Source organism: Scyliorhinus torazame, chromosome 4, assembly GCF_047496885.1.
Source record: "Scyliorhinus torazame isolate Kashiwa2021f chromosome 4, sScyTor2.1, whole genome shotgun sequence".
Classification (NCBI taxonomy): domain Eukaryota; kingdom Metazoa; phylum Chordata; class Chondrichthyes; order Carcharhiniformes; family Scyliorhinidae; genus Scyliorhinus; species Scyliorhinus torazame.
The window spans coordinates 302,472,368-302,499,867 of NC_092710.1; the positions used below are offsets into that span (position 1 = coordinate 302,472,368).

Consider the following 27,500-nt stretch of genomic DNA (forward strand, 5'->3'; position numbering starts at 1 on the left):
TCGCCATTCCTCCCAACACTTGCCTGCGGGCTCAACTCAGGCAGGCGGCTTGGTCGGGCCATTCAGCTGCTGCAGCTTTGCCGGGCCTTTGCAACGCAGCACGGTTGTGTGCCTTGGCGTGCTGCACTTTGATGGGCACGCCAGCTGGCCCGTGTGGCCGCAAGCCAGTGTGTCGGCAGGACGTTCTCTCTCCTAGCCTGAAGGCGCCGCATGAATGCAAGTTGTGGCATTGGGGCTGGTGTGGAAAGCGAAGGAAGAGAGAGCTGGCTTGCATTGCCTGCCTGACCCTTGTGCTGGCTGTGCTGAGAGAAGTGCGCAGCGTTGCAATGTGGAAAGGCAGCAGCGTGCAGGCGGCAGGCTGGTGTGAGGTAGGCGGGGCTTGCAGTTTTCCTTGAGGAGGTGGAGAAGAAAAAAGAGAGCTCGGTGGGGATGGCATGAAGGGGAGCGAGTATCAGGCATATAGGCTAGAATTAGCAGGAGAAGGAGAGAAAGAGGAGGAGAAGTAGAAGTAGAAGTAGAAAAAGAGAGAGAAAAAATTGAAAACAACCGGAAAGAAGAAGTGGCGAGGGTGCTAGGGTGGCCAGCTTGAATAGGCGAGAAGACGGTGCTGCAGATGCCTACGGCCATACTAGTCTGAAAACGCCCAATCTCGTCTGATCTCGGAAACTAAGCAGACTCAGGCCTGGTTAGTACTTGGATGGGAGACCGCCTGGGAATACCAGGTGCAGTAGGCTTTTGCAGCCAGCAGAGACTGCTCACGCCAAGCACTCTCCACACCAGAGGCAGGCCAACCTTTTGCTGCTCTCTGCGTCCTCGCCATTCCTCCCAACACTTGCCTGCGGGCTCAACTCAGGCAGGCGGCTTGGTCGGGCCATTCAGCTGCTGCAGCTTTGCCGGGCCTTTGCAACGCAGCACGGTTGTGTGCCTTGGCGTGCTGCACTTTGATGGGCACGCCAGCTGGCCCGTGTGGCCGCAAGCCAGTGTGTCGGCAGGACGTTCTCTCTCCTAGCCTGAAGGCGCCGCATGAATGCAAGTTGTGGCATTGGGGCTGGTGTGGAAAGCGAAGGAAGAGAGAGCTGGCTTGCATTGCCTGCCTGACCCTTGTGCTGGCTGTGCTGAGAGAAGTGCGCAGCGTTGCAATGTGGAAAGGCAGCAGCGTGCAGGCGGCAGGCTGGTGTGAGGTGGGCGGGGCTTGCAGTTTTCCTTGGGGAGGTGGAGAAGAAAAAAGAGAGCTAGGTGGGGACGGCATGAAGGGGAGCGAGTATCAGGCATATAGGCTAGAATTAGCAGGAGAAGGAGAGAAAGAGGAGGAGAAGTAGAAGTAGAAGTAGAAAAAGAGAGAGAAAAAATTGAAAACAACCGGAAAGAAGAAGTGGCGAGGGTGCTAGGGTGGCCAACTTGAATAGGCGAGAAGACGGTGCTGCAGATGCCTACGGCCATACTAGTCTGAAAACGCCCGATCTCGTCTGATCTCGGAAGCTAAGCAGACTCAGGCCTGGTTAGTACTTGGATGGGAGACCGCCTGGGAATACCAGGTGCAGTAGGCTTTTGCGGCCAGCAGAGACTGCTCACGCCAAGCACTCTCCACACCAGAGGCAGGCCAACCTTTTGCTGCTCTCTGCGTCCTCGCCATTCCTCCCAACACTTGCCTGCGGGCTCAACTCAGGCAGGCGGCTTGGTCGGGCCATTCAGCTGCTGCAGCTTTGCCGGGCCTTTGCAACGCAGCACGGTTGGGTGCCTTGGCGTGCTGCACTTTGATGGGCCCGCCAGCTGGCCCGTGTGGCCGCAAGCCAGTGTGTCGGCAGGACGTTCTCCTAGCCTGAAGGCGCCGCATGAATGCAAATTGTGGCATTGGGGCTGGTGTGGAAAGCGAAGGAAGAGAGAGCTGGCTTGCATTGCCTGCCTGACCCTTGTGCTGGCTGTGCTGAGAGAAGTGCGCAGCGTTGCAATGTGGAAAGGCAGCAGCGTGCAGGCGGCAGGCTGGTGTGAGGTGGGCGGGGCTTGCAGTTTTCCTTGGGGAGGTGGAGAAGAAAAAAGAGAGCTAGGTGGGGACGGCATGAAGGGGAGCGAGTATCAGGCATATAGGCTAGAATTAGCAGGAGAAGGAGAGAAAGAGGAGGAGAAGTAGAAGTAGAAGTAGAAAAAGAGAGAGAAAAAATTGAAAACAACCGGAAAGAAGAAGTGGCGAGGGTGCTAGGGTGGCCAGCTTGAATAGGCGAGAAGACGGTGCTGCAGATGCCTACGGCCATACTAGTCTGAAAACGCCCGATCTCGTCTGATCTCGGAAGCTAAGCAGACTCAGGCCTGGTTAGTACTTGGATGGGAGACCGCCTGGGAATACCAGGTGCAGTAGGCTTTTGCGGCCAGCAGTGACTGCTCACGCCAAGCACTCTCCACACCAGAGGCAGGCCAACCTTTTGCTGCTCTCTGCGTCCTCGCCATTCCTCCCAACACTTGCCTGCGGGCTCAACTCAGGCAGGCGGCTTGGTCGGGCCATTCAGCTGCTGCAGCTTTGCCGGGCCTTTGCAACGCAGCACGGTTGTGTGCCTTGGCGTGCTGCACTTTGATGGGCACGCCAGCTGGCCCGTGTGGCCGCAAGCCAGTGTGTCGGCAGGACGTTCTCTCTCCTAGCCTGAAGGCGCCGCATGAATGCAAGTTGTGGCATTGGGGCTGGTGTGGAAAGCGAAGGAAGAGAGAGCTGGCTTGCATTGCCTGCCTGACCCTTGTGCTGGCTGTGCTGAGAGAAGTGCGCAGCGTTGCAATGTGGAAAGGCAGCAGCGTGCAGGCGGCAGGCTGGTGTGAGGTAGGCGGGGCTTGCAGTTTTCCTTGAGGAGGTGGAGAAGAAAAAAGAGAGCTCGGTGGGGATGGCATGAAGGGGAGCGAGTATCAGGCATATAGGCTAGAATTAGCAGGAGAAGGAGAGAAAGAGGAGGAGAAGTAGAAGTAGAAGTAGAAAAAGAGAGAGAAAAAATTGAAAACAACCGGAAAGAAGAAGTGGCGAGGGTGCTAGGGTGGCCAGCTTGAATAGGCGAGAAGACGGTGCTGCAGATGCCTACGGCCATACTAGTCTGAAAACGCCCAATCTCGTCTGATCTCGGAAGCTAAGCAGACTCAGGCCTGGTTAGTACTTGGATGGGAGACCGCCTGGGAATACCAGGTGCAGTAGGCTTTTGCAGCCAGCAGAGACTGCTCACGCCAAGCACTCTCCACACCAGAGGCAGGCCAACCTTTTGCTGCTCTCTGCGTCCTCGCCATTCCTCCCAACACTTGCCTGCGGGCTCAACTCAGGCAGGCGGCTTGGTCGGGCCATTCAGCTGCTGCAGCTTTGCCGGGCCTTTGCAACGCAGCACGGTTGTGTGCCTTGGCGTGCTGCACTTTGATGGGCACGCCAGCTGGCCCGTGTGGCCGCAAGCCAGTGTGTCGGCAGGACGTTCTCTCTCCTAGCCTGAAGGCGCCGCATGAATGCAAGTTGTGGCATTGGGGCTGGTGTGGAAAGCGAAGGAAGAGAGAGCTGGCTTGCATTGCCTGCCTGACCCTTGTGCTGGCTGTGCTGAGAGAAGTGCGCAGCGTTGCAATGTGGAAAGGCAGCAGCGTGCAGGCGGCAGGCTGGTGTGAGGTGGGCGGGGCTTGCAGTTTTCCTTGGGGAGGTGGAGAAGAAAAAAGAGAGCTAGGTGGGGACGGCATGAAGGGGAGCGAGTATCAGGCATATAGGCTAGAATTAGCAGGAGAAGGAGAGAAAGAGGAGGAGAAGTAGAAGTAGAAGTAGAAAAAGAGAGAGAAAAAATTGAAAACAACCGGAAAGAACAAGTGGCGAGGGTGCTAGGGTGGCCAACTTGAATAGGCGAGAAGACGGTGCTGCAGATGCCTACGGCCATACTAGTCTGAAAACGCCCGATCTCGTCTGATCTCGGAAGCTAAGCAGATTCAGGCCTGGTTAGTACTTGGATGGGAGACCGCCTGGGAATACCAGGTGCAGTAGGCTTTTGCGGCCAGCAGAGACTGCTCACGCCAAGCACTCTCCACACCAGAGGCAGGCCAACCTTTTGCTGCTCTCTGCGTCCTCGCCATTCCTCCCAACACTTGCCTGCGGGCTCAACTCAGGCAGGCGGCTTGGTCGGGCCATTCAGCTGCTGCAGCTTTGCCGGGCCTTTGCAACGCAGCACGGTTGGGTGCCTTGGCGTGCTGCACTTTGATGGGCCCGCCAGCTGGCCCGTGTGGCCGCAAGCCAGTGTGTCGGCAGGACGTTCTCCTAGCCTGAAGGCGCCGCATGAATGCAAGTTGTGGCATTGGGGCTGGTGTGGAAAGCGAAGGAAGAGAGAGCTGGCTTGCATTGCCTGCCTGACCCTTGTGCTGGCTGTGCTGAGAGAAGTGCGCAGCGTTGCAATGTGGAAAGGCAGCAGCGTGCAGGCGGCAGGCTGGTGTGAGGTGGGCAGGGCTTGCAGTTTTCCTTGGGGAGGTGGAGAAGAAAAAAGAGAGCTAGGTGGGGACGGCATGAAGGGGAGCGAGTATCAGGCATATAGGCTAGAATTAGCAGGAGAAGGAGAGAAAGAGGAGGAGAAGTAGAAGTAGAAGTAGAAAAAGAGAGAGAAAAAATTGAAAACAACCGGAAAGAAGAAGTGGCGAGGGTGCTAGGGTGGCCAGCTTGAATAGGCGAGAAGACGGTGCTGCAGATGCCTACGGCCATACTAGTCTGAAAAAGCCCGATCTCGTCTGATCTCGGAAGCTAAGCAGACTCAGGCCTGGTTAGTACTTGGATGGGAGACCGCCTGGGAATACCAGGTGCAGTAGGCTTTTGCGGCCAGCAGTGACTGCTCACGCCAAGCACTCTCCACACCAGAGGCAGGCCAACCTTTTGCTGCTCTCTGCGTCCTCGCCATTCCTCCCAACACTTGCCTGCGGGCTCAACTCAGGCAGGCGGCTTGGTCGGGCCATTCAGCTGCTGCAGCTTTGCCGGGCCTTTGCAACGCAGCACGGTTGTGTGCCTTGGCGTGCTGCACTTTGATGGGCACGCCAGCTGGCCCGTGTGGCCGCAAGCCAGTGTGTCGGCAGGACGTTCTCTCTCCTAGCCTGAAGGCGCCGCATGAATGCAAGTTGTGGCATTGGGGCTGGTGTGGAAAGCGAAGGAAGAGAGAGCTGGCTTGCATTGCCTGCCTGACCCTTGTGCTGGCTGTGCTGAGAGAAGTGCGCAGCGTTGCAATGTGGAAAGGCAGCAGCGTGCAGGCGGCAGGCTGGTGTGAGGTAGGCGGGGCTTGCAGTTTTCCTTGAGGAGGTGGAGAAGAAAAAAGAGAGCTCGGTGGGGATGGCATGAAGGGGAGCGAGTATCAGGCATATAGGCTAGAATTAGCAGGAGAAGGAGAGAAAGAGGAGGAGAAGTAGAAGTAGAAGTAGAAAAAGAGAGAGAAAAAATTGAAAACAACCGGAAAGAAGAAGTGGCGAGGGTGCTAGGGTGGCCAGCTTGAATAGGCGAGAAGACGGTGCTGCAGATGCCTACGGCCATACTAGTCTGAAAACGCCCAATCTCGTCTGATCTCGGAAGCTAAGCAGATTCAGGCCTGGTTAGTACTTGGATGGGAGACCGCCTGGGACTACCAGGTGCAGTAGGCTTTTGCGGCCAGCAGTGACTGCTCACGCCAAGCACTCTCCACACCAGAGGCAGGCCAACCTTTTGCTGCTCTCTGCGTCCTCGCCATTCCTCCCAACACTTGCCTGCGGGCTCAACTCAGGCAGGCGGCTTGGTCGGGCCATTCAGCTGCTGCAGCTTTGCCGGGCCTTTGCAACGCAGCACGGTTGTGTGCCTTGGCGTGCTGCACTTTGATGGGCACGCCAGCTGGCCCGTGTGGCCGCAAGCCAGTGTGTCGGCAGGACGTTCTCTCTCCTAGCCTGAAGGCGCCGCATGAATGCAAGTTGTGGCATTGGGGCTGGTGTGGAAAGCGAAGGAAGAGAGAGCTGGCTTGCATTGCCTGCCTGACCCTTGTGCTGGCTGTGCTGAGAGAAGTGCGCAGCGTTGCAATGTGGAAAGGCAGCAGCGTGCAGGCGGCAGGCTGGTGTGAGGTGGGCGGGGCTTGCAGTTTTCCTTGGGGAGGTGGAGAAGAAAAAAGAGAGCTAGGTGGGGACGGCATGAAGGGGAGCGAGTATCAAGCATATAGGCTAGAATTAGCAGGAGAAGGAGAGAAAGAGGAGGAGAAGTAGAAGTAGAAGTAGAAAAAGAGAGAGAAAAAATTGAAAACAACCGGAAAGAAGAAGTGGCGAGGGTGCTAGGGTGGCCAACTTGAATAGGCGAGAAGACGGTGCTGCAGATGCCTACGGCCATACTAGTGTGAAAACGCCCGATCTCGTCTGATCTCGGAAGCTAAGCAGATTCAGGCCTGGTTAGTACTTGGATGGGAGACCGCCTGGGAATACCAGGTGCAGTAGGCTTTTGCGGCCAGCAGAGACTGCTCACGCCAAGCACTCTCCACACCAGAGGCAGGCCAACCTTTTGCTGCTCTCTGCGTCCTCGCCATTCCTCCCAACACTTGCCTGCGGGCTCAACTCAGGCAGGCGGCTTGGTCGGGCCATTCAGCTGCTGCAGCTTTGCCGGGCCTTTGCAACGCAGCACGGTTGGGTGCCTTGGCGTGCTGCACTTTGATGGGCCCGCCAGCTGGCCCGTGTGGCCGCAAGCCAGTGTGTCGGCAGGACGTTCTCCTAGCCTGAAGGCGCCGCATGAATGCAAGTTGTGGCATTGGGGCTGGTGTGGAAAGCGAAGGAAGAGAGAGCTGGCTTGCATTGCCTGCCTGACCCTTGTGCTGGCTGTGCTGAGAGAAGTGCGCAGCGTTGCAATGTGGAAAGGCAGCAGCGTGCAGGCGGCAGGCTGGTGTGAGGTGGGCGGGGCTTGCAGTTTTCCTTGGTGAGGTGGAGAAGAAAAAAGAGAGCTAGGTGGGGACGGCATGAAGGGGAGCGAGTATCAGGCATATAGGCTAGAATTAGCAGGAGAAGGAGAGAAAGAGGAGGAGAAGTAGAAGTAGAAGTAGAAAAAGAGAGAGAAAAAATTGAAAACAACCGGAAAGAAGAAGTGGCGAGGGTGCTAGGGTGGCCAACTTGAATAGGCGAGAAGACGGTGCTGCAGATGCCTACGGCCATACTAGTGTGAAAACGCCCGATCTCGTCTGATCTCGGAAGCTAAGCAGATTCAGGCCTGGTTAGTACTTGGATGGGAGACCGCCTGGGAATACCAGGTGCAGTAGGCTTTTGCGGCCAGCAGAGACTGCTCACGCCAAGCACTCTCCACACCAGAGGCAGGCCAACCTTTTGCTGCTCTCTGCGTCCTCGCCATTCCTCCCAACACTTGCCTGCGGGCTCAACTCAGGCAGGCGGCTTGGTCGGGCCATTCAGCTGCTGCAGCTTTGCCGGGCCTTTGCAACGCAGCACGGTTGGGTGCCTTGGCGTGCTGCACTTTGATGGGCCCGCCAGCTGGCCCGTGTGGCCGCAAGCCAGTGTGTCGGCAGGACGTTCTCCTAGCCTGAAGGCGCCGCATGAATGCAAGTTGTGGCATTGGGGCTGGTGTGGAAAGCGAAGGAAGAGAGAGCTGGCTTGCATTGCCTGCCTGACCCTTGTGCTGGCTGTGCTGAGAGAAGTGCGCAGCGTTGCAATGTGGAAAGGCAGCAGCGTGCAGGCGGCAGGCTGGTGTGAGGTGGGCAGGGCTTGCAGTTTTCCTTGGGGAGGTGGAGAAGAAAAAAGAGAGCTAGGTGGGGACGGCATGAAGGGGAGCGAGTATCAGGCATATAGGCTAGAATTAGCAGGAGAAGGAGAGAAAGAGGAGGAGAAGTAGAAGTAGAAGTAGAAAAAGAGAGAGAAAAAATTGAAAACAACCGGAAAGAAGAAGTGGCGAGGGTGCTAGGGTGGCCAGCTTGAATAGGCGAGAAGACGGTGCTGCAGATGCCTATGGCCATACTAGTCTGAAAAAGCCCGATCTCGTCTGATCTCGGAAGCTAAGCAGACTCAGGCCTGGTTAGTACTTGGATGGGAGACCGCCTGGGAATACCAGGTGCAGTAGGCTTTTGCGGCCAGCAGTGACTGCTCACGCCAAGCACTCTCCACACCAGAGGCAGGCCAACCTTTTGCTGCTCTCTGCGTCCTCGCCATTCCTCCCAACACTTGCCTGCGGGCTCAACTCAGGCAGGCGGCTTGGTCGGGCCATTCAGCTGCTGCAGCTTTGCCGGGCCTTTGCAACGCAGCACGGTTGTGTGCCTTGGCGTGCTGCACTTTGATGGGCACGCCAGCTGGCCCGTGTGGCCGCAAGCCAGTGTGTCGGCAGGACGTTCTCTCTCCTAGCCTGAAGGCGCCGCATGAATGCAAGTTGTGGCATTGGGGCTGGTGTGGAAAGCGAAGGAAGAGAGAGCTGGCTTGCATTGCCTGCCTGACCCTTGTGCTGGCTGTGCTGAGAGAAGTGCGCAGCGTTGCAATGTGGAAAGGCAGCAGCGTGCAGGCGGCAGGCTGGTGTGAGGTAGGCGGGGCTTGCAGTTTTCCTTGAGGAGGTGGAGAAGAAAAAAGAGAGCTCGGTGGGGATGGCATGAAGGGGAGCGAGTATCAGGCATATAGGCTAGAATTAGCAGGAGAAGGAGAGAAAGAGGAGGAGAAGTAGAAGTAGAAGTAGAAAAAGAGAGAGAAAAAATTGAAAACAACCGGAAAGAAGAAGTGGCGAGGGTGCTAGGGTGGCCAGCTTGAATAGGCGAGAAGACGGTGCTGCAGATGCCTACGGCCATACTAGTCTGAAAACGCCCGATCTCGTCTGATCTCGGAAGCTAAGCAGACTCAGGCCTGGTTAGTACTTGGATGGGAGACCGCCTGGGACTACCAGGTGCAGTAGGCTTTTGCGGCCAGCAGTGACTGCTCACGCCAAGCACTCTCCACACCAGAGGCAGGCCAACCTTTTGCTGCTCTCTGCGTCCTCGCCATTCCTCCCAACACTTGCCTGCGGGCTCAACTCAGGCAGGCGGCTTGGTCGGGCCATTCAGCTGCTGCAGCTTTGCCGGGCCTTTGCAACGCAGCACGGTTGTGTGCCTTGGCGTGCTGCACTTTGATGGGCACGCCAGCTGGCCCGTGTGGCCGCAAGCCAGTGTGTCGGCAGGACGTTCTCTCTCCTAGCCTGAAGGCGCCGCATGAATGCAAGTTGTGGCATTGGGGCTGGTGTGGAAAGCGAAGGAAGAGAGAGCTGGCTTGCATTGCCTGCCTGACCCTTGTGCTGGCTGTGCTGAGAGAAGTGCGCAGCGTTGCAATGTGGAAAGGCAGCAGCGTGCAGGCGGCAGGCTGGTGTGAGGTGGGCGGGGCTTGCAGTTTTCCTTGGGGAGGTGGAGAAGAAAAAAGAGAGCTAGGTGGGGACGGCATGAAGGGGAGCGAGTATCAGGCATATAGGCTAGAATTAGCAGGAGAAGGAGAGAAAGAGGAGGAGAAGTAGAAGTAGAAGTAGAAAAAGAGAGAGAAAAAATTGAAAACAACCGGAAAGAAGAAGTGGCGAGGGTGCTAGGGTGGCCAGCTTGAATAGGCGAGAAGACGGTGCTGCAGATGCCTACGGCCATACTAGTGTGAAAACGCCCGATCTCGTCTGATCTCGGAAGCTAAGCAGACTCAGGCCTGGTTAGTACTTGGATGGGAGACCGCCTGGGAATACCAGGTGCAGTAGGCTTTTGCGGCCAGCAGTGACTGCTCACGCCAAGCACTCTCCACACCAGAGGCAGGCCAACCTTTTGCTGCTCTCTGCGTCCTCGCCATTCCTCCCAACACTTGCCTGCGGGCTCAACTCAGGCAGGCGGCTTGGTCGGGCCATTCAGCTGCTGCAGCTTTGCCGGGCCTTTGCAACGCAGCACGGTTGTGTGCCTTGGCGTGCTGCACTTTGATGGGCACGCCAGCTGGCCCGTGTGGCCGCAAGCCAGTGTGTCGGCAGGACGTTCTCTCTCCTAGCCTGAAGGCGCCGCATGAATGCAAGTTGTGGCATTGGGGCTGGTGTGGAAAGCGAAGGAAGAGAGAGCTGGCTTGCATTGCCTGCCTGACCCTTGTGCTGGCTGTGCTGAGAGAAGTGCGCAGCGTTGCAATGTGGAAAGGCAGCAGCGTGCAGGCGGCAGGCTGGTGTGAGGTGGGCGGGGCTTGCAGTTTTCCTTGGGGAGGTGGAGAAGAAAAAAGAGAGCTAGGTGGGGACGGCATGAAGGGGAGCGAGTATCAGGCATATAGGCTAGAATTAGCAGGAGAAGGAGAGAAAGAGGAGGAGAAGTAGAAGTAGAAGTAGAAAAAGAGAGAGAAAAAATTGAAAACAACCGGAAAGAAGAAGTGGCGAGGGTGCTAGGGTGGCCAACTTGAATAGGCGAGAAGACGGTGCTGCAGATGCCTACAGCCATACTAGTCTGAAAACGCCCGATCTCGTCTGATCTCGGAAGCTAAGCAGATTTAGGCCTGGTTAGTACTTGGATGGGAGACCGCCTGGGAATACCAGGTGCAGTAGGCTTTTGCGGCCAGCAGAGACTGCTCACGCCAAGCACTCTCCACACCAGAGGCAGGCCAACCTTTTGCTGCTCTCTGCGTCCTCGCCATTCCTCCCAACACTTGCCTGCGGGCTCAACTCAGGCAGGCGGCTTGGTCGGGCCATTCAGCTGCTGCAGCTTTGCCGGGCCTTTGCAACGCAGCACGGTTGGGTGCCTTGGCGTGCTGCACTTTGATGGGCACGCCAGCTGGCCCGTGTGGCCGCAAGCCAGTGTGTCGGCAGGACGTTCTCCTAGCCTGAAGGCGCCGCATGAATGCAAGTTGTGGCATTGGGGCTGGTGTGGAAAGCGAAGGAAGAGAGAGCTGGCTTGCATTGCCTGCCTGACCCTTGTGCTGGCTGTGCTGAGAGAAGTGCGCAGCGTTGCAATGTGGAAAGGCAGCAGCGTGCAGGCGGCAGGCTGGTGTGAGGTGGGCGGGGCTTGCAGTTTTCCTTGGGGAGGTGGAGAAGAAAAAAGAGAGCTACGTGGGGACGGCATGAAGGGGAGCGAGTATCAGGCATATAGGCTAGAATTAGCAGGAGAAGGAGAGAAAGAGGAGGAGAAGTAGAAGTAGAAGTAGAAAAAGAGAGAGAAAAAATTGAAAACAACCGGAAAGAAGAAGTGGCGAGGGTGCTAGGGTGGCCAGCTTGAATAGGCGAGAAGACGGTGCTGCAGATGCCTACGGCCATACTAGTCTGAAAACGCCCGATCTCGTCTGATCTCGGAAGCTAAGCAGACTCAGGCCTGGTTAGTACTTGGATGGGAGACCGCCTGGGAATACCAGGTGCAGTAGGCTTTTGCGGCCAGCAGTGACTGCTCACGCCAAGCACTCTCCACACCAGAGGCAGGCCAACCTTTTGCTGCTCTCTGCGTCCTCGCCATTCCTCCCAACACTTGCCTGCGGGCTCAACTCAGGCAGGCGGCTTGGTCGGGCCATTCAGCTGCTGCAGCTTTGCCGGGCCTTTGCAACGCAGCACGGTTGTGTGCCTTGGCGTGCTGCACTTTGATGGGCACGCCAGCTGGCCCGTGTGGCCGCAAGCCAGTGTGTCGGCAGGACGTTCTCTCTCCTAGCCTGAAGGCGCCGCATGAATGCAAGTTGTGGCATTGGGGCTGGTGTGGAAAGCGAAGGAAGAGAGAGCTGGCTTGCATTGCCTGCCTGACCCTTGTGCTGGCTGTGCTGAGAGAAGTGCGCAGCGTTGCAATGTGGAAAGGCAGCAGCGTGCAGGCGGCAGGCTGGTGTGAGGTAGGCGGGGCTTGCAGTTTTCCTTGAGGAGGTGGAGAAGAAAAAAGAGAGCTCGGTGGGGATGGCATGAAGGGGAGCGAGTATCAGGCATATAGGCTAGAATTAGCAGGAGAAGGAGAGAAAGAGGAGGAGAAGTAGAAGTAGAAGTAGAAAAAGAGAGAGAAAAAATTGAAAACAACCGGAAAGAAGAAGTGGCGAGGGTGCTAGGGTGGCCAGCTTGAATAGGCGAGAAGACGGTGCTGCAGATGCCTACGGCCATACTAGTCTGAAAACGCCCGATCTCGTCTGATCTCGGAAACTAAGCAGACTCAGGCCTGGTTAGTACTTGGATGGGAGACCGCCTGGGAATACCAGGTGCAGTAGGCTTTTGCGGCCAGCAGAGACTGCTCACGCCAAGCACTCTCCACACCAGAGGCAGGCCAACCTTTTGCTGCTCTCTGCGTCCTCGCCATTCCTCCCAACACTTGCCTGCGGGCTCAACTCAGGCAGGCGGCTTGGTCGGGCCATTCAGCTGCTGCAGCTTTGCCGGGCCTTTGCAACGCAGCACGGTTGTGTGCCTTGGCGTGCTGCACTTTGATGGGCACGCCAGCTGGCCCGTGTGGCCGCAAGCCAGTGTGTCGGCAGGACGTTCTCTCTCCTAGCCTGAAGGCGCCGCATGAATGCAAGTTGTGGCATTGGGGCTGGTGTGGAAAGCGAAGGAAGAGAGAGCTGGCTTGCATTGCCTGCCTGACCCTTGTGCTGGCTGTGCTGAGAGAAGTGCGCAGCGTTGCAATGTGGAAAGGCAGCAGCGTGCAGGCGGCAGGCTGGTGTGAGGTGGGCGGGGCTTGCAGTTTTCCTTGGGGAGGTGGAGAAGAAAAAAGAGAGCTAGGTGGGGACGGCATGAAGGGGAGCGAGTATCAGGCATATAGGCTAGAATTAGCAGGAGAAGGAGAGAAAGAGGAGGAGAAGTAGAAGTAGAAGTAGAAAAAGAGAGAGAAAAAATTGAAAACAACCGGAAAGAAGAAGTGGCGAGGGTGCTAGGGTGGCCAACTTGAATAGGCGAGAAGACGGTGCTGCAGATGCCTACGGCCATACTAGTCTGAAAACGCCCGATCTCGTCTGATCTCGGAAACTAAGCAGATTCAGGCCTGGTTAGTACTTGGATGGGAGACCGCCTGGGAATACCAGGTGCAGTAGGCTTTTGCGGCCAGCAGAGACTGCTCACGCCAAGCACTCTCCACACCAGAGGCAGGCCAACCTTTTGCTGCTCTCTGCGTCCTCGCCATTCCTCCCAACACTTGCCTGCAGGCTCAACTCAGGCAGGCGGCTTGGTCGGGCCATTCAGCTGCTGCAGCTTTGCCGGGCCTTTGCAACGCAGCACGGTTGGGTGCCTTGGCGTGCTGCACTTTGATGGGCCCGCCAGCTGGCCCGTGTGGCCGCAAGCCAGTGTGTCGGCAGGACGTTCTCCTAGCCTGAAGGCGCCGCATGAATGCAAGTTGTGGCATTGGGGCTGGTGTGGAAAGCGAAGGAAGAGAGAGCTGGCTTGCATTGCCTGCCTGACCCTTGTGCTGGCTGTGCTGAGAGAAGTGCGCAGCGTTGCAATGTGGAAAGGCAGCAGCGTGCAGGCGGCAGGCTGGTGTGAGGTGGGCGGGCCTTGCAGTTTTCCTTGGGGAGGTGGAGAAGAAAAAAGAGAGCTAGGTGGGGACGGCATGAAGGGGAGCGAGTATCAGGCATATAGGCTAGAATTAGCAGGAGAAGGAGAGAAAGAGGAGGAGAAGTAGAAGTAGAAGTAGAAAAAGAGAGAGATAAAATTGAAAACAACCGGAAAGAAGAAGTGGCGAGGGTGCTAGGGTGGCCAACTTGAATAGGCGAGAAGACGGTGCTGCAGATGTCTACGGCCATACTAGTCTGAAAACGCCCGATCTCATCTGATCTCGGAAGCTAAGCAGACTCAGGCCTGGTTAGTACTTGGATGGGAGACCGCCTGGGAATACCAGGTGCAGTAGGCTTTTGCGGCCAGCAGAGACTGCTCACGCCAAGCACTCTCCACACCAGAGGCAGGCCAACCTTTTGCTGCTCTCTGCGTCCTCGCCATTCCTCCCAACACTTGCCTGCGGGCTCAACTCAGGCAGGCGGCTTGGTCGGGCCATTCAGCTGCTGCAGCTTTGCCGGGCCTTTGCAACGCAGCACGGTTGGGTGCCTTGGCGTGCTGCACTTTGATGGGCCCGCCAGCTGGCCCGTGTGGCCGCAAGCCAGTGTGTCGGCAGGACGTTCTCCTAGCCTGAAGGCGCCGCATGAATGCAAGTTGTGGCATTGGGGCTGGTGTGGAAAGCGAAGGAAGAGAGAGCTGGCTTGCATTGCCTGCCTGACCCTTGTGCTGGCTGTGCTGAGAGAAGTGCGCAGCGTTGCAATGTGGAAAGGCAGCAGCGTGCAGGCGGCAGGCTGGTGTGAGGTAGGCGGGGCTTGCAGTTTTCCTTGAGGAGGTGGAGAAGAAAAAAGAGAGCTCGGTGGGGATGGCATGAAGGGGAGCGAGTATCAGGCATATAGGCTAGAATTAGCAGGAGAAGGAGAGAAAGAGGAGGAGAAGTAGAAGTAGAAGTAGAAAAAGAGAGAGAAAAAATTGAAAACAACCGGAAAGAAGAAGTGGCGAGGGTGCTAGGGTGGCCAGCTTGAATAGGCGAGAAGACGGTGCTGCAGATGCCTACGGCCATACTAGTCTGAAAACGCCCGATCTCGTCTGATCTCGGAAGCTAAGCAGACTCAGGCCTGGTTAGTACTTGGATGGGAGACCGCCTGGGAATACCAGGTGCAGTAGGCTTTTGCGGCCAGCAGAGACTGCTCACGCCAAGCACTCTCCACACCAGAGGCAGGCCAACCTTTTGCTGCTCTCTGCGTCCTCGCCATTCCTCCCAACACTTGCCTGCGGGCTCAACTCAGGCAGGCGGCTTGGTCGGGCCATTCAGCTGCTGCAGCTTTGCCGGGCCTTTGCAACGCAGCACGGTTGTGTGCCTTGGCGTGCTGCACTTTGATGGGCACGCCAGCTGGCCCGTGTGGCCGCAAGCCAGTGTGTCGGCAGGACGTTCTCTCTCCTAGCCTGAAGGCGCCGCATGAATGCAAGTTGTGGCATTGGGGCTGGTGTGGAAAGCGAAGGAAGAGAGAGCTGGCTTGCATTGCCTGCCTGACCCTTGTGCTGGCTGTGCTGAGAGAAGTGCGCAGCGTTGCAATGTGGAAAGGCAGCAGCGTGCAGGCGGCAGGCTGGTGTGAGGTAGGCGGGGCTTGCAGTTTTCCTTGAGGAGGTGGAGAAGAAAAAAGAGAGCTCGGTGGGGATGGCATGAAGGGGAGCGAGTATCAGGCATATAGGCTAGAATTAGCAGGAGAAGGAGAGAAAGAGGAGGAGAAGTAGAAGTAGAAGTAGAAAAAGAGAGAGAAAAAATTGAAAACAACCGGAAAGAAGAAGTGGCGAGGGTGCTAGGGTGGCCAGCTTGAATAGGCGAGAAGACGGTGCTGCAGATGCCTACGGCCATACTAGACTGAAAACGCCCGATCTCGTCTGATCTCGGAAGCTAAGCAGACTCAGGCCTGGTTAGTACTTGGATGGGAGACCGCCTGGGAATACCAGGTGCAGTAGGCTTTTGCGGCCAGCAGTGACTGCTCACGCCAAGCACTCTCCACACCAGAGGCAGGCCAACCTTTTGCTGCTCTCTGCGTCCTCGCCATTCCTCCCAACACTTGCCTGCGGGCTCAACTCAGGCAGGCGGCTTGGTCGGGCCATTCAGCTGCTGCAGCTTTGCCGGGCCTTTGCAACGCAGCACGGTTGTGTGCCTTGGCGTGCTGCACTTTGATGGGCACGCCAGCTGGCCCGTGTGGCCGCAAGCCAGTGTGTCGGCAGGACGTTCTCTCTCCTAGCCTGAAGGCGCCGCATGAATGCAAGTTGTGGCATTGGGGCTGGTGTGGAAAGTGAAGGAAGAGAGAGCTGGCTTGCATTGCCTGCCTGACCCTTGTGCTGGCTGTGCTGAGAGAAGTGCGCAGCGTTGCAATGTGGAAAGGCAGCAGCGTGCAGGCGGCAGGCTGGTGTGAGGTGGGCGGGGCTTGCAGTTTTCCTTGGGGAGGTGGAGAAGAAAAAAGAGAGCTAGGTGGGGACGGCATGAAGGGGAGCGAGTATCAGGCATATAGGCTAGAATTAGCAGGAGAAGGAGAGAAAGAGGAGGAGAAGTAGAAGTAGAAGTAGAAAAAGAGAGAGAAAAAATTGAAAACAACCGGAAAGAAGAAGTGGCGAGGGTGCTAGGGTGGCCAGCTTGAATAGGCGAGAAGACGGTGCTGCAGATGCCTACGGCCATACTAGTCTGAAAACGCCCGATCTCGTCTGATCTCGGAAGCTAAGCAGACTCAGGCCTGGTTAGTACTTGGATGGGAGACCGCCTGGGAATACCAGGTGCAGTAGGCTTTTGCGGCCAGCAGTGACTGCTCACGCCAAGCACTCTCCACACCAGAGGCAGGCCAACCTTTTGCTGCTCTCTGCGTCCTCGCCATTCCTCCCAACACTTGCCTGCGGGCTCAACTCAGGCAGGCGGCTTGGTCGGGCCATTCAGCTGCTGCAGCTTTGCCGGGCCTTTGCAACGCAGCACGGTTGTGTGCCTTGGCGTGCTGCACTTTGATGGGCACGCCAGCTGGCCCGTGTGGCCGCAAGCCAGTGTGTCGGCAGGACGTTCTCTCTCCTAGCCTGAAGGCGCCGCATGAATGCAAGTTGTGGCATTGGGGCTGGTGTGGAAAGCGAAGGAAGAGAGAGCTGGCTTGCATTGCCTGCCTGACCCTTGTGCTGGCTGTGCTGAGAGAAGTGCGCAGCGTTGCAATGTGGAAAGGCAGCAGCGTGCAGGCGGCAGGCTGGTGTGAGGTAGGCGGGGCTTGCAGTTTTCCTTGAGGAGGTGGAGAAGAAAAAAGAGAGCTCGGTGGGGATGGCATGAAGGGGAGCGAGTATCAGGCATATAGGCTAGAATTAGCAGGAGAAGGAGAGAAAGAGGAGGAGAAGTAGAAGTAGAAGTAGAAAAAGAGAGAGAAAAAATTGAAAACAACCGGAAAGAAGAAGTGGCGAGGGTGCTAGGGTGGCCAGCTTGAATAGGCGAGAAGACGGTGCTGCAGATGCCTACGGCCATACTAGTCTGAAAACGCCCGATCTCGTCTGATCTCGGAAGCTAAGCAGACTCAGGCCTGGTTAGTACTTGGATGGGAGACCGCCTGGGACTACCAGGTGCAGTAGGCTTTTGCGGCCAGCAGTGACTGCTCACGCCAAGCACTCTCCACACCAGAGGCAGGCCAACCTTTTGCTGCTCTCTGCGTCCTCGCCATTCCTCCCAACACTTGCCTGCGGGCTCAACTCAGGCAGGCGGCTTGGTCGGGCCATTCAGCTGCTGCAGCTTTGCCGGGCCTTTGCAACGCAGCACGGTTGTGTGCCTTGGCGTGCTGCACTTTGATGGGCACGCCAGCTGGCCCGTGTGGCCGCAAGCCAGTGTGTCGGCAGGACGTTCTCTCTCCTAGCCTGAAGGCGCCGCATGAATGCAAGTTGTGGCATTGGGGCTGGTGTGGAAAGCGAAGGAAGAGAGAGCTGGCTTGCATTGCCTGCCTGACCCTTGTGCTGGCTGTGCTGAGAGAAGTGCGCAGCGTTGCAATGTGGAAAGGCAGCAGCGTGCAGGCGGCAGGCTGGTGTGAGGTGGGCGGGGCTTGCAGTTTTCCTTGGGGAGGTGGAGAAGAAAAAAGAGAGCTAGGTGGGGACGGCATGAAGGGGAGCGAGTATCAGGCATATAGGCTAGAATTAGCAGGAGAAGGAGAGAAAGAGGAGGAGAAGTAGAAGTAGAAGTAGAAAAAGAGAGAGAAAAAATTGAAAACAACCGGAAAGAAGAAGTGGCGAGGGTGCTAGGGTGGCCAGCTTGAATAGGCGAGAAGACGGTGCTGCAGATGCCTACGGCCATACTAGTGTGAAAACGCCCGATCTCGTCTGATCTCGGAAGCTAAGCAGATTCAGGCCTGGTTAGTACTTGGATGGGAGACCGCCTGGGAATACCAGGTGCAGTAGGCTTTTGCGGCCAGCAGAGACTGCTCACGCCAAGCACTCTCCACACCAGAGGCAGGCCAACCTTTTGCTGCTCTCTGCGTCCTCGCCATTCCTCCCAACACTTGCCTGCGGGCTCAACTCAGGCAGGCGGCTTGGTCGGGCCATTCAGCTGCTGCAGCTTTGCCGGGCCTTTGCAACGCAGCACGGTTGGGTGCCTTGGCGTGCTGCACTTTGATGGGCCCGCCAGCTGGCCCGTGTGGCCGCAAGCCAGTGTGTCGGCAGGACGTTCTCCTAGCCTGAAGGCGCCGCATGAATGCAAGTTGTGGCATTGGGGCTGGTGTGGAAAGCGAAGGAAGAGAGAGCTGGCTTGCATTGCCTGCCTGACCCTTGTGCTGGCTGTGCTGAGAGAAGTGCGCAGCGTTGCAATGTGGAAAGGCAGCAGCGTGCAGGCGGCAGGCTGGTGTGAGGTGGGCAGGGCTTGCAGTTTTCCTTGGGGAGGTGGAGAAGAAAAAAGAGAGCTAGGTGGGGACGGCATGAAGGGGAGCGAGTATCAGGCATATAGGCTAGAATTAGCAGGAGAAGGAGAGAAAGAGGAGGAGAAGTAGAAGTAGAAGTAGAAAAAGAGAGAGAAAAAATTGAAAACAACCGGAAAGAAGAAGTGGCGAGGGTGCTAGGGTGGCCAGCTTGAATAGGCGAGAAGACGGTGCTGCAGATGCCTACGGCCATACTAGTCTGAAAAAGCCCGATCTCGTCTGATCTCGGAAGCTAAGCAGACTCAGGCCTGGTTAGTACTTGGATGGGAGACCGCCTGGGAATACCAGGTGCAGTAGGCTTTTGCGGCCAGCAGTGACTGCTCACGCCAAGCACTCTCCACACCAGAGGCAGGCCAACCTTTTGCTGCTCTCTGCGTCCTCGCCATTCCTCCCAACACTTGCCTGCGGGCTCAACTCAGGCAGGCGGCTTGGTCGGGCCATTCAGCTGCTGCAGCTTTGCCGGGCCTTTGCAACGCAGCACGGTTGTGTGCCTTGGCGTGCTGCACTTTGATGGGCACGCCAGCTGGCCCGTGTGGCCGCAAGCCAGTGTGTCGGCAGGACGTTCTCTCTCCTAGCCTGAAGGCGCCGCATGAATGCAAGTTGTGGCATTGGGGCTGGTGTGGAAAGCGAAGGAAGAGAGAGCTGGCTTGCATTGCCTGCCTGACCCTTGTGCTGGCTGTGCTGAGAGAAGTGCGCAGCGTTGCAATGTGGAAAGGCAGCAGCGTGCAGGCGGCAGGCTGGTGTGAGGTGGGCGGGGCTTGCAGTTTTCCTTGGTGAGGTGGAGAAGAAAAAAGAGAGCTAGGTGGGGACGGCATGAAGGGGAGCGAGTATCAGGCATATAGGCTAGAATTAGCAGGAGAAGGAGAGAAAGAGGAGGAGAAGTAGAAGTAGAAGTAGAAAAAGAGAGAGAAAAAATTGAAAACAACCGGAAAGAAGAAGTGGCGAGGGTGCTAGGGTGGCCAACTTGAATAGGCGAGAAGACGGTGCTGCAGATGCCTACGGCCATACTAGTGTGAAAACGCCCGATCTCGTCTGATCTCGGAAGCTAAGCAGATTCAGGCCTGGTTAGTACTTGGATGGGAGACCGCCTGGGAATACCAGGTGCAGTAGGCTTTTGCGGCCAGCAGAGACTGCTCACGCCAAGCACTCTCCACACCAGAGGCAGGCCAACCTTTTGCTGCTCTCTGCGTCCTCGCCATTCCTCCCAACACTTGCCTGCGGGCTCAACTCAGGCAGGCGGCTTGGTCGGGCCATTCAGCTGCTGCAGCTTTGCCGGGCCTTTGCAACGCAGCACGGTTGGGTGCCTTGGCGTGCTGCACTTTGATGGGCCCGCCAGCTGGCCCGTGTGGCCGCAAGCCAGTGTGTCGGCAGGACGTTCTCCTAGCCTGAAGGCGCCGCATGAATGCAAGTTGTGGCATTGGGGCTGGTGTGGAAAGCGAAGGAAGAGAGAGCTGGCTTGCATTGCCTGCCTGACCCTTGTGCTGGCTGTGCTGAGAGAAGTGCGCAGCGTTGCAATGTGGAAAGGCAGCAGCGTGCAGGCGGCAGGCTGGTGTGAGGTGGGCAGGGCTTGCAGTTTTCCTTGGGGAGGTGGAGAAGAAAAAAGAGAGCTAGGTGGGGACGGCATGAAGGGGAGCGAGTATCAGGCATATAGGCTAGAATTAGCAGGAGAAGGAGAGAAAGAGGAGGAGAAGTAGAAGTAGAAGTAGAAAAAGAGAGAGAAAAAATTGAAAACAACCGGAAAGAAGAAGTGGCGAGGGTGCTAGGGTGGCCAGCTTGAATAGGCGAGAAGACGGTGCTGCAGATGCCTACGGCCATACTAGTCTGAAAAAGCCCGATCTCGTCTGATCTCGGAAGCTAAGCAGACTCAGGCCTGGTTAGTACTTGGATGGGAGACCGCCTGGGAATACCAGGTGCAGTAGGCTTTTGCGGCCAGCAGTGACTGCTCACGCCAAGCACTCTCCACACCAGAGGCAGGCCAACCTTTTGCTGCTCTCTGCGTCCTCGCCATTCCTCCCAACACTTGCCTGCGGGCTCAACTCAGGCAGGCGGCTTGGTCGGGCCATTCAGCTGCTGCAGCTTTGCCGGGCCTTTGCAACGCAGCACGGTTGTGTGCCTTGGCGTGCTGCACTTTGATGGGCACGCCAGCTGGCCCGTGTGGCCGCAAGCCAGTGTGTCGGCAGGACGTTCTCTCTCCTAGCCTGAAGGCGCCGCATGAATGCAAGTTGTGGCATTGGGGCTGGTGTGGAAAGCGAAGGAAGAGAGAGCTGGCTTGCATTGCCTGCCTGACCCTTGTGCTGGCTGTGCTGAGAGAAGTGCGCAGCGTTGCAATGTGGAAAGGCAGCAGCGTGCAGGCGGCAGGCTGGTGTGAGGTAGGCGGGGCTTGCAGTTTTCCTTGAGGAGGTGGAGAAGAAAAAAGAGAGCTCGGTGGGGATGGCATGAAGGGGAGCGAGTATCAGGCATATAGGCTAGAATTAGCAGGAGAAGGAGAGAAAGAGGAGGAGAAGTAGAAGTAGAAGTAGAAAAAGAGAGAGAAAAAATTGAAAACAACCGGAAAGAAGAAGTGGCGAGGGTGCTAGGGTGGCCAGCTTGAATAGGCTAGAAGACGGTGCTGCAGATGCCTACGGCCATACTAGTCTGAAAACGCCCGATCTCGTCTGATCTCGGAAGCTAAGCAGACTCAGGCCTGGTTAGTACTTGGATGGGAGACCGCCTGGGACTACCAGGTGCAGTAGGCTTTTGCGGCCAGCAGTGACTGCTCACGCCAAGCACTCTCCACACCAGAGGCAGGCCAACCTTTTGCTGCTCTCTGCGTCCTCGCCATTCCTCCCAACACTTGCCTGCGGGCTCAACTCAGGCAGGCGGCTTGGTCGGGCCATTCAGCTGCTGCAGCTTTGCCGGGCCTTTGCAACGCAGCACGGTTGTGTGCCTTGGCGTGCTGCACTTTGATGGGCACGCCAGCTGGCCCGTGTGGCCGCAAGCCAGTGTGTCGGCAGGACGTTCTCTCTCCTAGCCTGAAGGCGCCGCATGAATGCAAGTTGTGGCATTGGGGCTGGTGTGGAAAGCGAAGGAAGAGAGAGCTGGCTTGCATTGCCTGCCTGACCCTTGTGCTGGCTGTGCTGAGAGAAGTGCGCAGCGTTGCAATGTGGAAAGGCAGCAGCGTGCAGGCGGCAGGCTGGTGTGAGGTGGGCGGGGCTTGCAGTTTTCCTTGGGGAGGTGGAGAAGAAAAAAGAGAGCTAGGTGGGGACGGCATGAAGGGGAGCGAGTATCAGGCATATAGGCTAGAATTAGCAGGAGAAGGAGAGAAAGAGGAGGAGAAGTAGAAGTAGAAGTAGAAAAAGAGAGAGAAAAAATTGAAAACAACCGGAAAGAAGAAGTGGCGAGGGTGCTAGGGTGGCCAGCTTGAATAGGCGAGAAGACGGTGCTGCAGATGCCTACGGCCATACTAGTGTGAAAACGCCCGATCTCGTCTGATCTCGGAAGCTAAGCAGACTCAGGCCTGGTTAGTACTTGGATGGGAGACCGCCTGGGAATACCAGGTGCAGTAGGCTTTTGCGGCCAGCAGTGACTGCTCACGCCAAGCACTCTCCACACCAGAGGCAGGCCAACCTTTTGCTGCTCTCTGCGTCCTCGCCATTCCTCCCAACACTTGCCTGCGGGCTCAACTCAGGCAGGCGGCTTGGTCGGGCCATTCAGCTGCTGCAGCTTTGCCGGGCCTTTGCAACGCAGCACGGTTGTGTGCCTTGGCGTGCTGCACTTTGATGGGCACGCCAGCTGGCCCGTGTGGCCGCAAGCCAGTGTGTCGGCAGGACGTTCTCTCTCCTAGCCTGAAGGCGCCGCATGAATGCAAGTTGTGGCATTGGGGCTGGTGTGGAAAGCGAAGGAAGAGAGAGCTGGCTTGCATTGCCTGCCTGACCCTTGTGCTGGCTGTGCTGAGAGAAGTGCGCAGCGTTGCAATGTGGAAAGGCAGCAGCGTGCAGGCGGCAGGCTGGTGTGAGGTGGGCGGGGCTTGCAGTTTTCCTTGGGGAGGTGGAGAAGAAAAAAGAGAGCTAGGTGGGGACGGCATGAAGGGGAGCGAGTATCAGGCATATAGGCTAGAATTAGCAGGAGAAGGAGAGAAAGAGGAGGAGAAGTAGAAGTAGAAGTAGAAAAAGAGAGAGAAAAAATTGAAAACAACCGGAAAGAAGAAGTGGCGAGGGTGCTAGGGTGGCCAACTTGAATAGGCGAGAAGACGGTGCTGCAGATGCCTACGGCCATACTAGTCTGAAAACGCCCGATCTCGTCTGATCTCGGAAGCTAAGCAGATTCAGGCCTGGTTAGTACTTGGATGGGAGACCGCCTGGGAATACCAGGTGCAGTAGGCTTTTGCGGCCAGCAGAGACTGCTCACGCCAAGCACTCTCCACACCAGAGGCAGGCCAACCTTTTGCTGCTCTCTGCGTCCTCGCCATTCCTCCCAACACTTGCCTGCGGGCTCAACTCAGGCAGGCGGCTTGGTCGGGCCATTCAGCTGCTGCAGCTTTGCCGGGCCTTTGCAACGCAGCACGGTTGGGTGCCTTGGCGTGCTGCACTTTGATGGGCCCGCCAGCTGGCCCGTGTGGCCGCAAGCCAGTGTGTCGGCAGGACGTTCTCCTAGCCTGAAGGCGCCGCATGAATGCAAGTTGTGGCATTGGGGCTGGTGTGGAAAGCGAAGGAAGAGAGAGCTGGCTTGCATTGCCTGCCTGACCCTTGTGCTGGCTGTGCTGAGAGAAGTGCGCAGCGTTGCAATGTGGAAAGGCAGCAGCGTGGAGGCGGCAGGCTGGTGTGAGGTGGGCGGGGCTTGCAGTTTTCCTTGGGGAGGTGGAGAAGAAAAAAGAGAGCTAGGTGGGGACGGCATGAAGGGGAGCGAGTATCAGGCATATAGGCTAGAATTAGCAGGAGAAGGAGAGAAAGAGGAGGAGAAGTAGAAGTAGAAGTAGAAAAAGAGAGAGAAAAAATTGAAAACAACCGGAAAGAAGAAGTGGCGAGGGTGCTAGGGTGGCCAGCTTGAATAGGCGAGAAGACGGTGCTGCAGATGCCTACGGCCATACTAGTCTGAAAACGCCCGATCTCGTCTGATCTCGGAAGCTAAGCAGACTCAGGCCTGGTTAGTACTTGGATGGGAGACCGCCTGGGAATACCAGGTGCAGTAGGCTTTTGCGGCCAGCAGTGACTGCTCACGCCAAGCACTCTCCACACCAGAGGCAGGCCAACCTTTTGCTGCTCTCTGCGTCCTCGCCATTCCTCCCAACACTTGCCTGCGGGCTCAACTCAGGCAGGCGGCTTGGTCGGGCCATTCAGCTGCTGCAGCTTTGCCGGGCCTTTGCAACGCAGCACGGTTGTGTGCCTTGGCGTGCTGCACTTTGATGGGCACGCCAGCTGGCCCGTGTGGCCGCAAGCCAGTGTGTCGGCAGGACGTTCTCTCTCCTAGCCTGAAGGCGCCGCATGAATGCAAGTTGTGGCATTGGGGCTGGTGTGGAAAGCGAAGGAAGAGAGAGCTGGCTTGCATTGCCTGCCTGACCCTTGTGCTGGCTGTGCTGAGAGAAGTGCGCAGCGTTGCAATGTGGAAAGGCAGCAGCGTGCAGGCGGCAGGCTGGTGTGAGGTAGGCGGGGCTTGCAGTTTTCCTTGAGGAGGTGGAGAAGAAAAAAGAGAGCTCGGTGGGGATGGCATGAAAGGGAGCGAGTATCAGGCATATAGGCTAGAATTAGCAGGAGAAGGAGAGAAAGAGGAGGAGAAGTAGAAGTAGAAGTAGAAAAAGAGAGAGAAAAAATTGAAAACAACCGGAAAGAAGAAGTGGCGAGGGTGCTAGGGTGGCCAGCTTGAATAGGCGAGAAGACGGTGCTGCAGATGCCTACGGCCATACTAGTCTGAAAACGCCCGATCTCGTCTGATCTCGGAAGCTAAGCAGACTCAGGCCTGGTTAGTACTTGGATGGGAGACCGCCTGGGAATACCAGGTGCAGTAGGCTTTTGCGGCCAGCAGAGACTGCTCACGCCAAGCACTCTCCACACCAGAGGCAGGCCAACCTTTTGCTGCTCTCTGCGTCCTCGCCATTCCTCCCAACACTTGCCTGCGGGCTCAACTCAGGCAGGCGGCTTGGTCGGGCCATTCAGCTGCTGCAGCTTTGCCGGGCCTTTGCAACGCAGCACGGTTGTGTGCCTTGGCGTGCTGCACTTTGATGGGCACGCCAGCTGGCCCGTGTGGCCGCAAGCCAGTGTGTCGGCAGGACGTTCTCTCTCCTAGCCTGAAGGCGCCGCATGAATGCAAGTTGTGGCATTGGGGCTGGTGTGGAAAGCGAAGGAAGAGAGAGCTGGCTTGCATTGCCTGCCTGACCCTTGTGCTGGCTGTGCTGAGAGAAGTGCGCAGCGTTGCAATGTGGAAAGGCAGCAGCGTGCAGGCGGCAGGCTGGTGTGAGGTGGGCGGGGCTTGCAGTTTTCCTTGGGGAGGTGGAGAAGAAAAAAGAGAGCTAGGTGGGGACGGCATGAAGGGGAGCGAGTATCAGGCATATAGGCTAGAATTAGCAGGAGAAGGAGAGAAAGAGGAGGAGAAGTAGAAGTAGAAGTAGAAAAAGAGAGAGAAAAAATTGAAAACAACCGGAAAGAAGAAGTGGCGAGGGTGCTAGGGTGGCCAACTTGAATAGGCGAGAAGACGGTGCTGCAGATGCCTACGGCCATACTAGTCTGAAAACGCCCGATCTCGTCTGATCTCGGAAACTAAGCAGATTCAGGCCTGGTTAGTACTTGGATGGGAGACCGCCTGGGAATACCAGGTGCAGTAGGCTTTTGCGGCCAGCAGAGACTGCTCACGCCAAGCACTCTCCACACCAGAGGCAGGCCAACCTTTTGCTGCTCTCTGCGTCCTCGCCATTCCTCCCAACACTTGCCTGCAGGCTCAACTCAGGCAGGCGGCTTGGTCGGGCCATTCAGCTGCTGCAGCTTTGCCGGGCCTTTGCAACGCAGCACGGTTGGGTGCCTTGGCGTGCTGCACTTTGATGGGCCCGCCAGCTGGCCCGTGTGGCCGCAAGCCAGTGTGTCGGCAGGACGTTCTCCTAGCCTGAAGGCGCCGCATGAATGCAAGTTGTGGCATTGGGGCTGGTGTGGAAAGCGAAGGAAGAGAGAGCTGGCTTGCATTGCCTGCCTGACCCTTGTGCTGGCTGTGCTGAGAGAAGTGCGCAGCGTTGCAATGTGGAAAGGCAGCAGCGTGCAGGCGGCAGGCTGGTGTGAGGTGGGCGGGCCTTGCAGTTTTCCTTGGGGAGGTGGAGAAGAAAAAAGAGAGCTAGGTGGGGACGGCATGAAGGGGAGCGAGTATCAGGCATATAGGCTAGAATTAGCAGGAGAAGGAGAGAAAGAGGAGGAGAAGTAGAAGTAGAAGTAGAAAAAGAGAGAGATAAAATTGAAAACAACCGGAAAGAAGAAGTGGCGAGGGTGCTAGGGTGGCCAACTTGAATAGGCGAGAAGACGGTGCTGCAGATGTCTACGGCCATACTAGTCTGAAAACGCCCGATCTCATCTGATCTCGGAAGCTAAGCAGACTCAGGCCTGGTTAGTACTTGGATGGGAGACCGCCTGGGAATACCAGGTGCAGTAGGCTTTTGCGGCCAGCAGAGACTGCTCACGCCAAGCACTCTCCACACCAGAGGCAGGCCAACCTTTTGCTGCTCTCTGCGTCCTCGCCATTCCTCCCAACACTTGCCTGCGGGCTCAACTCAGGCAGGCGGCTTGGTCGGGCCATTCAGCTGCTGCAGCTTTGCCGGGCCTTTGCAACGCAGCACGGTTGGGTGCCTTGGCGTGCTGCACTTTGATGGGCCCGCCAGCTGGCCCGTGTGGCCGCAAGCCAGTGTGTCGGCAGGACGTTCTCCTAGCCTGAAGGCGCCGCATGAATGCAAGTTGTGGCATTGGGGCTGGTGTGGAAAGCGAAGGAAGAGAGAGCTGGCTTGCATTGCCTGCCTGACCCTTGTGCTGGCTGTGCTGAGAGAAGTGCGCAGCGTTGCAATGTGGAAAGGCAGCAGCGTGCAGGCGGCAGGCTGGTGTGAGGTAGGCGGGGCTTGCAGTTTTCCTTGAGGAGGTGGAGAAGAAAAAAGAGAGCTCGGTGGGGATGGCATGAAGGGGAGCGAGTATCAGGCATATAGGCTAGAATTAGCAGGAGAAGGAGAGAAAGAGGAGGAGAAGTAGAAGTAGAAGTAGAAAAAGAGAGAGAAAAAATTGAAAACAACCGGAAAGAAGAAGTGGCGAGGGTGCTAGGGTGGCCAGCTTGAATAGGCGAGAAGACGGTGCTGCAGATGCCTACGGCCATACTAGTCTGAAAACGCCCGATCTCGTCTGATCTCGGAAGCTAAGCAGACTCAGGCCTGGTTAGTACTTGGATGGGAGACCGCCTGGGAATACCAGGTGCAGTAGGCTTTTGCGGCCAGCAGAGACTGCTCACGCCAAGCACTCTCCACACCAGAGGCAGGCCAACCTTTTGCTGCTCTCTGCGTCCTCGCCATTCCTCCCAACACTTGCCTGCGGGCTCAACTCAGGCAGGCGGCTTGGTCGGGCCATTCAGCTGCTGCAGCTTTGCCGGGCCTTTGCAACGCAGCACGGTTGTGTGCCTTGGCGTGCTGCACTTTGATGGGCACGCCAGCTGGCCCGTGTGGCCGCAAGCCAGTGTGTCGGCAGGACGTTCTCTCTCCTAGCCTGAAGGCGCCGCATGAATGCAAGTTGTGGCATTGGGGCTGGTGTGGAAAGCGAAGGAAGAGAGAGCTGGCTTGCATTGCCTGCCTGACCCTTGTGCTGGCTGTGCTGAGAGAAGTGCGCAGCGTTGCAATGTGGAAAGGCAGCAGCGTGCAGGCGGCAGGCTGGTGTGAGGTAGGCGGGGCTTGCAGTTTTCCTTGAGGAGGTGGAGAAGAAAAAAGAGAGCTCGGTGGGGATGGCATGAAGGGGAGCGAGTATCAGGCATATAGGCTAGAATTAGCAGGAGAAGGAGAGAAAGAGGAGGAGAAGTAGAAGTAGAAGTAGAAAAAGAGAGAGAAAAAATTGAAAACAACCGGAAAGAAGAAGTGGCGAGGGTGCTAGGGTGGCCAGCTTGAATAGGCGAGAAGACGGTGCTGCAGATGCCTACGGCCATACTAGTCTGAAAACGCCCGATCTCGTCTGATCTCGGAAGCTAAGCAGACTCAGGCCTGGTTAGTACTTGGATGGGAGACCGCCTGGGAATAC

At 57.0% G+C, this 27,500-nt stretch overlaps 34 non-coding genes across 34 annotated transcripts in view; all 34 read left to right on the top strand.

The window, feature by feature from the left end:
* Nucleotides 1-615: 615 nt before the first annotated feature.
* Nucleotides 616-734, top strand: LOC140415314 (5S ribosomal RNA). The gene has a single exon (XR_011944426.1). It is a non-coding gene; the product is annotated as a 5S ribosomal RNA (ribosomal RNA).
* A 694-nt stretch (nt 735-1,428) lies between these two features.
* On the top strand, nt 1,429-1,547 carry LOC140413114 (5S ribosomal RNA). The gene has a single exon (XR_011942293.1). It is a non-coding gene; the product is annotated as a 5S ribosomal RNA (ribosomal RNA).
* A 690-nt stretch (nt 1,548-2,237) lies between these two features.
* Nucleotides 2,238-2,356, top strand: LOC140413126 (5S ribosomal RNA). Its single transcript, XR_011942305.1, has one exon. It is a non-coding gene; the product is annotated as a 5S ribosomal RNA (ribosomal RNA).
* A 694-nt stretch (nt 2,357-3,050) lies between these two features.
* Nucleotides 3,051-3,169, top strand: LOC140414569 (5S ribosomal RNA). The gene has a single exon (XR_011943707.1). It is a non-coding gene; the product is annotated as a 5S ribosomal RNA (ribosomal RNA).
* Nucleotides 3,170-3,863: 694 nt separating this feature from the next.
* LOC140413575 (5S ribosomal RNA) lies at nt 3,864-3,982 on the top strand. Its single transcript, XR_011942739.1, has one exon. It is a non-coding gene; the product is annotated as a 5S ribosomal RNA (ribosomal RNA).
* Nucleotides 3,983-4,672: 690 nt separating this feature from the next.
* On the top strand, nt 4,673-4,791 carry LOC140414150 (5S ribosomal RNA). The gene has a single exon (XR_011943295.1). It is a non-coding gene; the product is annotated as a 5S ribosomal RNA (ribosomal RNA).
* A 694-nt stretch (nt 4,792-5,485) lies between these two features.
* Nucleotides 5,486-5,604, top strand: LOC140415480 (5S ribosomal RNA). The gene has a single exon (XR_011944581.1). It is a non-coding gene; the product is annotated as a 5S ribosomal RNA (ribosomal RNA).
* Nucleotides 5,605-6,298: 694 nt separating this feature from the next.
* Nucleotides 6,299-6,417, top strand: LOC140414974 (5S ribosomal RNA). Its single transcript, XR_011944098.1, has one exon. It is a non-coding gene; the product is annotated as a 5S ribosomal RNA (ribosomal RNA).
* A 690-nt stretch (nt 6,418-7,107) lies between these two features.
* On the top strand, nt 7,108-7,226 carry LOC140414976 (5S ribosomal RNA). The gene has a single exon (XR_011944100.1). It is a non-coding gene; the product is annotated as a 5S ribosomal RNA (ribosomal RNA).
* Nucleotides 7,227-7,916: 690 nt separating this feature from the next.
* LOC140414701 (5S ribosomal RNA) lies at nt 7,917-8,035 on the top strand. Its single transcript, XR_011943835.1, has one exon. It is a non-coding gene; the product is annotated as a 5S ribosomal RNA (ribosomal RNA).
* A 694-nt stretch (nt 8,036-8,729) lies between these two features.
* Nucleotides 8,730-8,848, top strand: LOC140414693 (5S ribosomal RNA). Its single transcript, XR_011943827.1, has one exon. It is a non-coding gene; the product is annotated as a 5S ribosomal RNA (ribosomal RNA).
* Nucleotides 8,849-9,542: 694 nt separating this feature from the next.
* On the top strand, nt 9,543-9,661 carry LOC140414128 (5S ribosomal RNA). Its single transcript, XR_011943275.1, has one exon. It is a non-coding gene; the product is annotated as a 5S ribosomal RNA (ribosomal RNA).
* A 694-nt stretch (nt 9,662-10,355) lies between these two features.
* LOC140413393 (5S ribosomal RNA) lies at nt 10,356-10,474 on the top strand. The gene has a single exon (XR_011942563.1). It is a non-coding gene; the product is annotated as a 5S ribosomal RNA (ribosomal RNA).
* A 690-nt stretch (nt 10,475-11,164) lies between these two features.
* Nucleotides 11,165-11,283, top strand: LOC140413137 (5S ribosomal RNA). The gene has a single exon (XR_011942316.1). It is a non-coding gene; the product is annotated as a 5S ribosomal RNA (ribosomal RNA).
* Nucleotides 11,284-11,977: 694 nt separating this feature from the next.
* On the top strand, nt 11,978-12,096 carry LOC140414177 (5S ribosomal RNA). The gene has a single exon (XR_011943320.1). It is a non-coding gene; the product is annotated as a 5S ribosomal RNA (ribosomal RNA).
* Nucleotides 12,097-12,790: 694 nt separating this feature from the next.
* Nucleotides 12,791-12,909, top strand: LOC140414994 (5S ribosomal RNA). Its single transcript, XR_011944118.1, has one exon. It is a non-coding gene; the product is annotated as a 5S ribosomal RNA (ribosomal RNA).
* A 690-nt stretch (nt 12,910-13,599) lies between these two features.
* LOC140413214 (5S ribosomal RNA) lies at nt 13,600-13,718 on the top strand. The gene has a single exon (XR_011942390.1). It is a non-coding gene; the product is annotated as a 5S ribosomal RNA (ribosomal RNA).
* Nucleotides 13,719-14,408: 690 nt separating this feature from the next.
* LOC140413148 (5S ribosomal RNA) lies at nt 14,409-14,527 on the top strand. Its single transcript, XR_011942327.1, has one exon. It is a non-coding gene; the product is annotated as a 5S ribosomal RNA (ribosomal RNA).
* Nucleotides 14,528-15,221: 694 nt separating this feature from the next.
* LOC140413638 (5S ribosomal RNA) lies at nt 15,222-15,340 on the top strand. The gene has a single exon (XR_011942800.1). It is a non-coding gene; the product is annotated as a 5S ribosomal RNA (ribosomal RNA).
* A 694-nt stretch (nt 15,341-16,034) lies between these two features.
* Nucleotides 16,035-16,153, top strand: LOC140413159 (5S ribosomal RNA). Its single transcript, XR_011942338.1, has one exon. It is a non-coding gene; the product is annotated as a 5S ribosomal RNA (ribosomal RNA).
* A 694-nt stretch (nt 16,154-16,847) lies between these two features.
* LOC140414694 (5S ribosomal RNA) lies at nt 16,848-16,966 on the top strand. Its single transcript, XR_011943828.1, has one exon. It is a non-coding gene; the product is annotated as a 5S ribosomal RNA (ribosomal RNA).
* Nucleotides 16,967-17,660: 694 nt separating this feature from the next.
* LOC140414977 (5S ribosomal RNA) lies at nt 17,661-17,779 on the top strand. The gene has a single exon (XR_011944101.1). It is a non-coding gene; the product is annotated as a 5S ribosomal RNA (ribosomal RNA).
* A 690-nt stretch (nt 17,780-18,469) lies between these two features.
* LOC140414151 (5S ribosomal RNA) lies at nt 18,470-18,588 on the top strand. Its single transcript, XR_011943296.1, has one exon. It is a non-coding gene; the product is annotated as a 5S ribosomal RNA (ribosomal RNA).
* A 694-nt stretch (nt 18,589-19,282) lies between these two features.
* LOC140414978 (5S ribosomal RNA) lies at nt 19,283-19,401 on the top strand. Its single transcript, XR_011944102.1, has one exon. It is a non-coding gene; the product is annotated as a 5S ribosomal RNA (ribosomal RNA).
* A 690-nt stretch (nt 19,402-20,091) lies between these two features.
* Nucleotides 20,092-20,210, top strand: LOC140414152 (5S ribosomal RNA). Its single transcript, XR_011943297.1, has one exon. It is a non-coding gene; the product is annotated as a 5S ribosomal RNA (ribosomal RNA).
* Nucleotides 20,211-20,904: 694 nt separating this feature from the next.
* LOC140414695 (5S ribosomal RNA) lies at nt 20,905-21,023 on the top strand. The gene has a single exon (XR_011943829.1). It is a non-coding gene; the product is annotated as a 5S ribosomal RNA (ribosomal RNA).
* A 694-nt stretch (nt 21,024-21,717) lies between these two features.
* Nucleotides 21,718-21,836, top strand: LOC140414129 (5S ribosomal RNA). The gene has a single exon (XR_011943276.1). It is a non-coding gene; the product is annotated as a 5S ribosomal RNA (ribosomal RNA).
* Nucleotides 21,837-22,530: 694 nt separating this feature from the next.
* LOC140413576 (5S ribosomal RNA) lies at nt 22,531-22,649 on the top strand. The gene has a single exon (XR_011942740.1). It is a non-coding gene; the product is annotated as a 5S ribosomal RNA (ribosomal RNA).
* A 690-nt stretch (nt 22,650-23,339) lies between these two features.
* On the top strand, nt 23,340-23,458 carry LOC140413171 (5S ribosomal RNA). Its single transcript, XR_011942349.1, has one exon. It is a non-coding gene; the product is annotated as a 5S ribosomal RNA (ribosomal RNA).
* A 694-nt stretch (nt 23,459-24,152) lies between these two features.
* Nucleotides 24,153-24,271, top strand: LOC140413183 (5S ribosomal RNA). Its single transcript, XR_011942360.1, has one exon. It is a non-coding gene; the product is annotated as a 5S ribosomal RNA (ribosomal RNA).
* A 694-nt stretch (nt 24,272-24,965) lies between these two features.
* Nucleotides 24,966-25,084, top strand: LOC140414995 (5S ribosomal RNA). Its single transcript, XR_011944119.1, has one exon. It is a non-coding gene; the product is annotated as a 5S ribosomal RNA (ribosomal RNA).
* A 690-nt stretch (nt 25,085-25,774) lies between these two features.
* LOC140413215 (5S ribosomal RNA) lies at nt 25,775-25,893 on the top strand. Its single transcript, XR_011942391.1, has one exon. It is a non-coding gene; the product is annotated as a 5S ribosomal RNA (ribosomal RNA).
* Nucleotides 25,894-26,583: 690 nt separating this feature from the next.
* On the top strand, nt 26,584-26,702 carry LOC140413194 (5S ribosomal RNA). Its single transcript, XR_011942371.1, has one exon. It is a non-coding gene; the product is annotated as a 5S ribosomal RNA (ribosomal RNA).
* A 694-nt stretch (nt 26,703-27,396) lies between these two features.
* LOC140413205 (5S ribosomal RNA) overlaps nt 27,397-27,500 on the top strand; it is a 119-nt gene continuing 15 nt past the window's right edge. The window contains exon 1 of the ribosomal RNA XR_011942382.1: nt 27,397-27,500. This exon is cut by the window's right edge and continues 15 nt beyond it. This is a non-coding gene — a ribosomal RNA (5S ribosomal RNA).